Raw genomic sequence first — 12,263 nt, 5'->3', positions numbered from 1 at the left:
ATGCCCCAGAGCTCAATCATATTGAAAGAACAAAGGACTAACAAGACATAAAAAAGAGAGGATCTAGCTTAATTTATGGGGTGAAGTTTAGCTGAGAACATCCCATTTACTCCAAATGAGAAAAGAAGTTCATTATTTAAGAAAAATTGTCCATACGTCTATGGGCTTGTTGATGGAGAACCTTGTAGTGTTCTTATTAGTACTGGTTTTACAGCTACAACTGCTCGACTCCATTTGTTAATGAAAGATGGGGAGATTGCATCCAGAGGCAATCACAGAGACAACTTGCCACAATCCTGCCTGATGACCACAAAAGAATAAAAATTTTAATTAGTGTATAATAATATCCAAGTTCCCACAGGTAAAGGGGGATACACTGCTAGTGGAGTATAAAACTAAGAATGAAGATGTAATTACAGAATGAGAACAAATGCTGAAAAGAATGAAAAAATATATATTCCATGGCTGTCATGTAGAAAAGAATCTATTAAGAAGAGCGTGAAGAGATTGGAAATTATTAAATCAGAAGTATGTACAGTTATTAACAAAATGAAAACCAATAAAGCTATAGAACCAAATTAAATTGTAATAGAACAAGTAAAGTGTTTAGAATTATCAAGTATAAAAACTTTAACAAGTATTATTAATGAGGTTTGTGAAAATGGCGAAATGCCTGAGAATCCCAGTAAATTAATCTTCATTGAACTCCCCCAAAAGACCTAAAACCTTCGAATTTCGGCTCCATAGAACTATCAGTTTAATGTGCCATGTGATAAAGATCCTATTAAAGACGTTTATGATCATGCAAATGTTCTAGGTGGTTTTATTATGGTTTTAGTCCCAATAGAGGCTTCTTAAAATTCTCAACTTTTTACCATTAATGTAAAGTTCTTCCATCATTTTCATCAATCCAACGTATGCTTGAGATAATGCTTTCATATAATCAATGAAATATAAGAAAAGGTTCTTCATGGATACTTTTGGAGAAGGCAGTAGAAATAAAGAGGGACCTCTATTGGGACCAAAATGCAGCAGTAAAACTATAAAATAGATTAAGTGATTTCATCCAACTTAAGAGAGATGTAAAGTAATGATGTATTTTCCTCTGACTTATTTAACTTTTACATTGAGAAAATTCTGAGAGAGATTGAGGATTTACCAGGGCTGATCACTAATGAATAGGTAACTACAAAGACTAAGATCACTCCTGTGTATCAAAGCAGATAAGGAACAAATAAAGCAAGTCAATAAATTCAATTATCTGGAGAGCTAGTTAAAATGAGATGGTAAATGTGATTACAAAATATAACAGAGACTTGGAAAGACAAAGATACATTTCTGAAAGTGAAAAAGGTACTGACAAATTGTAAAATGTCTTTGAGAATGACGTTAAGAATTGTGGATAGTTGTTTTACCACCAGTTCTCACTTATACATTAGAATATTGAACAATATAAGAAAATTTAACCAACTGAGTTGTAGTTTTTAAAGCTCATCTGGAAGGTATGTTGGAAAAGTCACACCCCAAATGAAAACATTTCGTCAAGAGTAAGTTACTAAAAATCTAACCATAACTGGAAAGATTGAAAGAAGGAGAAATCATAAAACTCAGAAGTTGGCTTATATCACGGGTCTATCTAAATGGATGAATGTATCTACAATAGAAATCTTTTTTGCCTCAAAGAGAAGAGATCTGTGGAGGGCTATGGTCACCAACAACCTGTTTGTGTATAGTACCAAGAGAGAAAGAGAGTGCATGAAAATTACTACATTGGAGGTTGCACTTCCAGTAACAAGAAGAAACAGTGATCAATGTATCACCTATAAGTACTCCTAATAAAAGTTATTAGTAATGGATCTTCATTTGATGGCTAGGATGCTGTGGAACTAAATATTCTTCCATATCCTGAGAAACTGGTAGTTGGAAGTGATCTGATGGATGTGAAAGATAAATATGCATAATATGGCTTTTACCCAAAGAAGATTCAAATCAGCTTGTGCCAAAACGAAACCTCACTATGGTGTTAATACTGATGTGAAATAATTCAATTAAAGTGGCATGGAATGGCTGTACAATCCTCACCTCAATAAAAATTAACTCCTAAGTTAAGCCAAGTGCTGTACTGAAAAAATGGTGCGGTTTACAGAATCTAAAAGGATAGGCAATCCAAGTCAAAAGTCATCCACCATCATCACCTTAGGAAGCACACAGAGAAAACAACATCCAACTGGGTAAATCCAAAGAAGAACTTTTCTGCAGAAATTTAACACTCTCAGAAGTCCAGATTTCATATCGAGACTACTTCCAGAAGATCATGAGCTGCTGGTGAATTCACTCGACTATCAACCCTGGAACAACTTTCCCAGCAATAGAATGACCAGTAACAATAAGGAGGTTAATGCCGTTCCACCTGTATATCACGAGTCTCGGAAGGAAAAATCACCAAAAAGTCTTAGTAAATTAGCAGTTTATTATGCTGTTTTATTTGTTTTTTAAGATTATTCAAGAAGCTTCACAATCCAGCAGGGGAGTGCAGAATTGTATTTGTTTGTTTTTTGTTTGTTTTGGAATTTCGCACAAAGCTACTCGAGGGCTATCTGTGCTAGCTGTCCCTAATTTAGCAGTGTAAGACTAGAGGAAAGGTAGCTAGTCATCACCACCCACCGACAACTCTTGGGCTACTCTTTTACCAACGAATAGTGGGATTGACCGTCACATTATAACGCCCCCACGGCTGGGAGGACGAGCATGTTTGGCGCGACGCGGGCGCGAACACGCGACCCTCGGATTACGAGCCGCACGCCTTACGCGCTAGGCCATGCCGAGCCGAGAATTGTATTTGATTAAGATGTTTGTTGGCCAAATTGAGTTTGTCGTCATGTAGTGATGATGATGTTAACTCAGTGAAGTAAATAGAAAACAAATAACAATATAAATATCCAAGTCAGTGAATTAACTAATAAGCAGTCGACTGTTCAGTTAGTATCAATGAATGAGTCAGTGAAAATTATTGCATCTATTTATCTTCAAATAAGATTATTTGTGAGTTAAGTGTACCTTTAATCTTAGAATTCCTGTTTATAAAGCTACAGGGCTATCTGTGCTAGCCGTCCCTAATTTAGCAGTGTAAGACTAGAGGGAAGGCTAGTCATCACCACCCACCGCCAACTCTTGGGCTACTCTTTTACCAACGAATAGTGGGATTGACCGTCACATTATACACCCCACGGCTGGGAGGGCGACAAAGCCCCTGAAGTCGCACAAACATTATTGAAACAAACATTATTCGCTTATCAAATAAATAAATTTATTAATTAGTCCAAGTACAGTTACCCATGTAACTGTAAGTAATATAGCTAGACTTGGCATTATTTTATTAAATAATCCAAAACACCTGCTCAGTGAGAAAACACGTCACACCAACGCACAGTTTGCAATACTGTAGTCATTTCAAAAAGCTGAACAAGCACAACGTTCTTAATGAAACTGGCAAGCTCATGAATAACCTAATTCAGAAGGTCTTAAAAGCTCCCTTAACTGGTGTTTTATACTTAAAACACATCCACAACACATTGAAAGTGTAGAAGAGCTTCTAGTAGTTAAAGAAATAAGAAACGCGTGACATCGCTGTATATCATACGAGATAAAGGTGTCTTCTTGCAATTTACCTCCCCTTTCTTAACAGACCCTGGATATGACTTAATGACAACCAGATAAAGGTGGATGAATACACGTGTATATGAGAGGACGTAGTTTACCGACTACTGACTGTGGCCTGGAGCTGGTATGGTATAGATATAGCTTAGGTGTCTGAATGCATATTTCTGCATATGAAGTTATGTGTATTATACATTCACACAAAAGCAAATACATTCACACAAAAGCAAATACATTCACCATTAATGACATAAGATTCTGATTGTCTGCTAGATCTAGTTCCAATAACGTTTTTTTTTTAAAAGAGACAGAATATGATCTGATTGGTTGGGGTTTTAACCTTACGCTGCTGTCTAAACAGACTGAGGAAACTTCCAGTTTTCATTCCTAACTTCTTCAGGAAGCTATAATCTTGTGATATTCTTGACAATGTATTGCACACATTGGAAGTACACAGTGAATTGCCTGTCAAACCTAAAGGCTGTAGCCCAATGCAGCTGAAACGCATCACCAGCATAAAGTAATGTATCTCAAGTGTCTACCTCATTAACTGTTGATTCAGGGTTTAAGCCCAGAAGAGAACATTACATTTAGGAGAGGTTACCAGACCAATTTTGTAATATTGTGTTTATATATATATATATATCTATAAGGAAACCCCATTAACCCAAAAACATTTGTCATGAAATAATTCCTCCACATAGTTAAATAGGTCTTTTTGAATACAACGAACACTATTAATAACATGCATTCTCGGTCAATGAATGTAAGAGCTCAAACTAGTGAGGGTAGGCATACAACTGATTAATAAACACCAACTGTGTATACAATAAATTTATCAGTTTATTATTTTTCATATCATCAATAATTAAAAAATTACATAATCAATGTATCATTTCATTTTCTTCACATAAAAAATCGTTTTGTTAAAACCTATTATGTAATTTTTACAGACCACAAAACAAATAATAATGGTCAAATATACAATAAATCATCTTTCAAAGGATTATTTCTTTGTTTGTTTTAAATTTATTTTATTTTGAATTTCGCACAGCTAAGTCTACTGCTCGCCCTTTCAGGTGGGGCTATCTGCGCTAGCCGTCCCTAATTTAGCAGTGTAAGACTACACAAGAGAACGGCTAGCGGCGGCCAGGGATTTAAACAAATTAAACATTACGTCATCATAGTAATCACCACCCTCCGCCAACTCTTGGGCTACTTGGACTACTACAATTTATTTAATGTAGCATGACTACTAACATTCCACAAGTGGAATTATTTTTATATTCTTTGAGTGTACCCTTCGCTTCAACTCTTTCAGCCGCTCTTTGAACAATGCTGACATCATCCAGGATTGCTTATTCCACCAGTATCTTGCAAGTACAATAGGCTTTAAATAACTTTCAAAGTATCTTGGTCGCTTAGATTTAACAATACCAAATGGCTGTAGCTTGTCACAACCACCTGCACTGACAGAAAAAGCAATTGTTATGCGATTTTGAAATATGTTTGTACCTTAAGCTCGCTGGTTTACCGAAGACTGACTAGGTCCAAACTTATAGAATAAAACGGTCTAATCTAGATTGTAGATAATTACTAATTCATACCTTGCCAATTTTGTTTTCTTTATTTAAAACGTCCTTGCATCAGCATAGGTCGTGTCCAGACTCTATTACATTATGCTATTGACCAAGTTGATCAGCTTTCTCATCAAGCAGTTAGTCATGCAAACACATTTCTTGATGTAACATACACAACCAGTTTGCTTTATGTTTGCAGACTTTAAATTTTTTTACCTTGTTTGTTGACTAGAATCTTCTGCAATATTTATCTTTTTTTTTTTTTGCTGCTAAGAATGTCAACTTTGGTTGACTTGCCCACGATAATATTTCTTTCTGCACTGAAATGCATACTAATGGTGTCAAGGTTTGCACTTCGACTTGCTTCCTTGCATAAACAAACATCACGTTATTATGATGCTGATATTTCTACACAACTTTTCTTAGCATGATTGTAGCGTAAATTACTTTTATATCTGTTCCAAATCTGTTACAACATCTGTTGTAGTTTAAAGAAACATCCCTATTGTGGAAGTTTCTCTCAATGAAACTGTCATGAACAGGTACCTAGTGCAAATTGAAGTTATTACCAGAAAAAAAAAAGTAAAGCGGAAATCATTTGCTAGAGCAGGTGTTTTGTGATCAGCAATTATCACCTCATTAGTTGTTCTAATCGACCCTTAACTGAGTCTCGTAAAGTCGTGTAGGGATTATTAAATCACGTATCCTTGGAAAATATATATTAGTCATAAATTATTCACATTCAGAACATAAGTGGTCGATCTATTTTGATTTTAGGTTTAATATATTTCTATTTTTAAGTGTTTTTGGTTTCCTTATTCCACTTCTAACTTAATAATGTTACAGGTATTTACTGTTTCCTTTCTTACCCACTAAGTGAGGCACATATTGTATGGGATACAAAATGAAAGGTATTTGTTTAATATCTAAGTATTGAATAGTAAGTTTTAATTAAATGTGACATGATAACAATGTTATTTATGTGTGAGTATTTTTATAAAGTTGGCGAATTCTATACGTAACAAAGTGGGGGCTAGTCTGCGATTCGAACTAAAAAAGAATTGTTTAAATTAGACGAAATTATTGATAGTTAACAAACATGGAAAAGGTGACTGTATGGTTGAAATTCGAAAAAAAAATCCATGAGAAGTGTTTGAGTTTATGGAAAAGACTAAGGCGTGGGCAATTACAAACAAAATTAAACAGTCAATGAAAAAAAAAAGGAGAAGCTTATATTCTTGGTTGTGGACAGACTTGAAGATGATAACAGAATGAAAAATGTTGTATTAGGGATCTATCGTGAGGAAGACGGTCCTTCCTTCAAACGTTTCGAACATAACTAGAAGGGCAGAAAGACAAATAAGAATGTAAATAAATTATACAGGCTGAAAAAAGGTTTGTTTTTGGAATTTCGCACAAAGCTACTCGAGGGCTATCTGTGCTAGCCGTCCCTAATTTTGCAGTGTAAGACTAGAGGGAAGGCAGCTAGTCATTCTCACCCACTGCTAACTCTTGGGCTACTCTTTTACCAACGAATAGTGGGATTGACCGTCACATTATAACGCCCCATGGCTGAAAGGGTGAACATGTTTGGAACGACCGGGATTCGAATCCGCGACCTTCAGATTACGAGTCGAACACCTTAACACACTTGGCCATGCCGACTTTCCCCGCTAGTACAGCGGTAAGTCTAGGGATTTACAACGCTTAAATCAGGGGCTCGATTCCCCTCGGTGGACTCAGCAGATAGCCCAATGTGGCTTTGCTATGAGAAAAAACACATACACTCTTATCTGGCCCGACATGGCGAAGCGTGTTAAGGCGTTCGACTCGTAATCTGAGGGTCAAGGGATCGAATCCCGGTCGCACCAAACATGCTCGCCCTTTCAGCCGTGGGGGCGTTATAATGTGACGGTCAATCCCACTATTCGTCGGTAAAAGAGTAGCCCAAGAGTTGTCGGTGGGTGGTGATGACTAGCTACCTTTCCTCTAGTCTTACACTGCTAAATTAGGGACGGCTAGCGCAGATAGCCCTTGAGTAGCTTTGCACGAAATTCAAAAACAAATAAACCAAATAACTTTATTCTTCTTCTTATAGAAATGAAGGTGGTAATAATAATGGTAGTTCCAATGGTCGTTAGGCTAGTGATCTCAAGTCCTTTTTTGCTCCCAAATTTGGTCAAAGTTGCTAATCAAATCTTGGTACCAATGAAGTCCAGTCAGTCAGATTATAATGCTTTTTTCCCCATTATTGTAAATGTAAGAGTCACGTAATTTCCAACTGTTGGACTCTGAAAGCAAAGAACTAAAACATGTTATCTAATGCTTTTATTTTCTTACATAAGTCATTGTGAGCCTGAACGTGCGAAAAAAAAGAATTTCCACCATTTGTGTCAGAGAATTTTGTGTCCATTAGTAAGGATAAGTCTAATTCCATGTCTTCTAAAATTTTTGGTGATAGTGGGGTTACTGATTCTTTGTTATTGCAGGAGACTCTATTTCTTTCTAGTTGGTCAACCATTGGTGAATTTACTTTAGCTCAAGGAATTGAGGGTAACTTTGTAAATGCACTTTTGCATAAAGTTTATTTGCAGTCCAATTTCATAACAAAATTTGTTACCTTCGGTGTTAGTGCTACCTTGCTAGTTAAGAGTGTATCTTTGCTGTTGAGTAATGACTTGGCAGGTCGTCATATTATTACAGATTCTTGTGTTCTTTCAAAGTCAATCCCTTGTAAGGAAAGTAAATTCTTGAAACAAAGTGTCGATTTTATTTCCGGCCTGCGCAATGACTCGCGATAGCCAAAAAAGGCATCAGTAAATGCTGAAAATCCAGCAACGATTAAAATTGTGTTACAGGTGATTTATTCGATTTCAGACACACTTATGTTCCATCAAGAGAACAATGATCATTCTTCTGTTATCAAAGACTCCCTCGGAGATGGCCTGTAAGAGTCCTGACAGAAAAGTAATAAGAAAATTGAGTTGTTTTTGAAAAGTTGGCTTCTTTGAGAGCAGAGAAAAGATCTTGAGATTGTCGTATTAGTAAATAAGACTCTACCTACCGATGAATTAGAGATTGTCCAGATCAAATATTTTATTAAAGGTGATGTCCTCATTAGAAAATAGCGTCCACTTCTTGATGACGAGAAACCCACTTGAAATAAAAATGTATCTCAGAACAGCTAGTTTGGGTATAAACACTTTTACTAATAAATCAGAGAACAACGTTTCGGCTTTCTGAGATGCATGGCGTCAACTTGATATTATTGCTAATAAAGAACGTATTATTATATATGAAGTTGTTGTGCATAGGACGTATAGATATGAGATCAGAATCGCACGCAAAAATTCAGTATTTAGACACGTGAATATGAACAAAAGCTGTGAGAAGGTAAGAAATATTTTTTGTTTGATCAAGTCTTAGAAACGCTGTGACTAAATTTTGTAAAATTTTGCAACCCATCTCAAATGGTTGGTAAATCTAATGTCCCAGTTTATATTGATGTGGCCAATTCTTGCACTTTGTGATTATTCATTAGTTATTGTTAATTGCGTTGATTTATAACAAAAAAATCTGAAATTATATATCTATTGGCACATTTATGTGTATCCACCAGATTTTCCAAAGCCATCCCAATAAGAAATATTAAAGCACGGAATATTTCCAAGACTTTAATCAAATTCTTTCTATAGTTGATCTTCCAAATGAGATGCAATGTAATTAGAGATAGAATTTTGTTTAGTGTTTTCTATCAAGGGGTATATCAACTGGAATTCAAACAAATTAAGTATAGTGCATGTCACGCAGAGTCTTAAGAACCTTAAAATGACTTCATCCCACTTTGAAGACTATGATTAAGACCTACTGTAATGAGAATGAATAGGTTAGTACAGGAATAATTTGGTTTCAATCCATTTGAGTTAATGTTTGGTCATACATTGAGGAGAGAGGTCTTCTGAAGTTGATTGAGGAAACCTGAGTGAGTGAAGAGACAGAAAGTCTGAATTTGCTGGAATATTTCCAAGTTTAAAGTAAAACATAATAATGTATGCAAGCTAGCTCAGGATTGGGCTGGTTTGTTTTTAATTTCGCGCAAAACTACACGAGGGCTATCTGCGCTAGCCGTCCATAACTTAGCAACGTAAGACTAGAGGGAAGGCAGCTAGCCATCACCACCCACCGCCAACTCTTGGGCTACTATTTTACCAATGAATAATGGGGTTGATCGTAACATTATAACGTCCCCACGGCTGAGTGGGCGAGCATGTTTTGTGCGACGGGGATTCGAACCAGCAACTAGCTCATAAAAAAACTTTAAATCACCTCAGTGTAAAATAAAAACTTCGAATGACAAAAATGCAGAAAAATGGTCTTTTAAGCCAGGTGAAAGTCCCTGTGTCACTACCAATCACGGAACATTCTTTGCAAACCACGTTTCATGGCCCGTATCAGGTAATAAACATAGTGAATGATCTTGGTTGTGTTATAAAAACCCCTGATCATCACAATGATAGTGATGAGTCATCTGTTGTAGCAAGTGTCAATGATGTAAGATGAAACTAGAAATGATGAGCGAAAATATTTTGGTGGCACGAAAAATGATATTGAGGGTTAAATGTTGTGAAAATTAAACTTAATTTTGAAATCTTAATAAATGTTGATAAAAAATTGGAACACTTAAGTTCAGTTGGGAAGGAAGAGTTATGAAGTTTGTCAACAATAAATGGTTGTCTCCTGATGTTCCAAATAAACCAACCATGTTTTTATTGATGTTGATGCCAGTGATTCCAAACTTATAGCCCCCAAGTAGCACAGTGGTATGTCTGTGGACTCACACTACTAATAATCAGGTTTCAATACCCGTGGTGGGCAGAGCACAGACAGCCTGTGATTAATTGTGTAGCTTGTGATTAATTCTAAACAAACAAACCAAACTTATAAAACAACATCCATACAGGATCACTCCTGAAAAAGCACAACAAATGAAATTTATTACATGTTGAAATTTGACATCATACAATCGAGTCAAAGTAAGTGGAGTTAATCGTTTGTTTTTGTGCTCAAACTCGTTGTTAGTGCTAGATTGTGCACTGACTTGAGAAAAGTAAATTCAGTGACCATGAGTGATTTGTCTCCAATCCCCAGGATTGACAACTGTCTTGACAAGATTAGTAAATCCAAGCATGTAAGCAAATATGGTTTATTGAAGAGGCATAAGTGTGTTCCTTTGCCTGAAAGGACATGGAAAATCTCTGCATTTATCACCTCTTATGTGTTTTATGAATACAAAGTAATGCCTTTTGAAATGTAGAAAATGCCACTCACCTGCATTGGCTCGTTAAATTTGTGAATTACGGGTTTAAAAGATATGAAAGGTTGCATTGGTGATTTTATTGCATATAAGGGACTTACAAAATATTTGAGGGACGTTTTCAGGGAAATTTGACTTTGACTGTAAATCTGTCAAAAAGTGAGTTTGGACAGGCCAAAATGGTATATTTGGGTCATGTTGTTGACCATGGTGATATGGATTTGTGAGAGCTAAAATTGAAACAGTTTTTATTATTATGGATTTTCTAACTCCAAAAACTATGAGATCACTTAATAAATTTCTTGGCATGACTGTTTAGTATCAGATCTTTTATAAGAACGTCTGAGATTGTGGTTTCACTCATCAACTTGATTACGAAGATACAAAAGTTTTTTTGGAATCCAGAGTATAATGCGGCATTCAATAAATTGAAAGCCTTGTTATAGATTTGCTCCAGCGTTGAAGGCATCGGATTTCTGTGAACAGCTCAAGCTGACAGTTGATGGCTGTTCTGTTGCATGATGATGTTTATATTGAACATCCAGTTTCTTTCAGCCGTGGGGGGCGTTATAAAGTTACGGTCAATCCCACTATTCGTTGGTAAAAGAGTAACCCAAGAGTTGGCGGTGGGTGGTGATGAGTAGCTGCCTTCCCTCTAGTCTTACACTGCTAAATTAGAGACGGCTCGGTGCAGTGGGCTGACAACCTACTCACTTAAATACTTGTTGAAGAATCCGCAAGCGATTGCGGCCCTATGTTCCTAGATGGAATCTAATGGTGATAACTAACTAAACTAACTCTCCTTTTTAACATTGTGATGTGTACTTGTGTTATATTATATAATGAATTAGAAATTAAAGAGTATTGGTTGTGTTGTAAGAAGATCATGTAAAATATTGTTTCGGTATTTGTTTTATGAGTAAATGTTGAATAATAAATTTTAATTAATGCTACCCAATGCTTATGTTACTAAAACTGGAATATTTATATAAACATTAGCGAATTCCATACTTGACATTATTAATTATTAATATTCTGAGATATATTTATCTTATTTTTTGTAACTGCATGGTAATATTTTGTGTTAATCTTTCTTGTATTTATTTAAGTAGTGTCATGTCCTACATATCACATGAGAAAAACGATTACAAAGTTTTATAATCCGTACTTAATTTTCTTATTCGGTTATTAATGTTGATTTTAAAGTTACTGGCACACCCACGCTTGAGATAAGACTGGAGCTTTTGTAATAACTGAACTATACGTGAATTTGATATTTCCATGACTGGTATAACATATCATAGTTCGGTTACATTAAAGTAATAACTTTCATAAATTTCTATGCAGTTTTTTATAGACTTAATCACATATAGAATGACGTGACGTCTGAAGGTTGTAAATGTATGCTAAAAGCTACATAATGAAACCTGTATACTTAAGTCTCAGGCAAGAAAACGTGTCTTTGTATAGACTTTTTGGTAAGTATCTCACTTAAAAGGCAAAACGTAAATTTATCTACCTTTCTTTACTAATGGTTGAAGTATTGTAAGTATTGTGTGATTCTTTACTTTTTTGTTTCACCAAGGTTTTCAAGGCATGTATTTTCTAAATTATATTATTCTTGATTTATTTAAAAGAAAGAGACTGAACACAAATGTGTAGACACATATTTGTAAAACGGCTGATATGGATAGAGAAAGCTCTATGTAGAG

The sequence above is a fragment of the Tachypleus tridentatus genome, chromosome 9 (genome assembly GCF_004210375.1).
Source record: "Tachypleus tridentatus isolate NWPU-2018 chromosome 9, ASM421037v1, whole genome shotgun sequence".
Taxonomy (NCBI): Eukaryota; Metazoa; Arthropoda; class Merostomata; order Xiphosura; family Limulidae; genus Tachypleus; species Tachypleus tridentatus.
Note: the sequence above shows the minus strand (reverse complement) of the source record.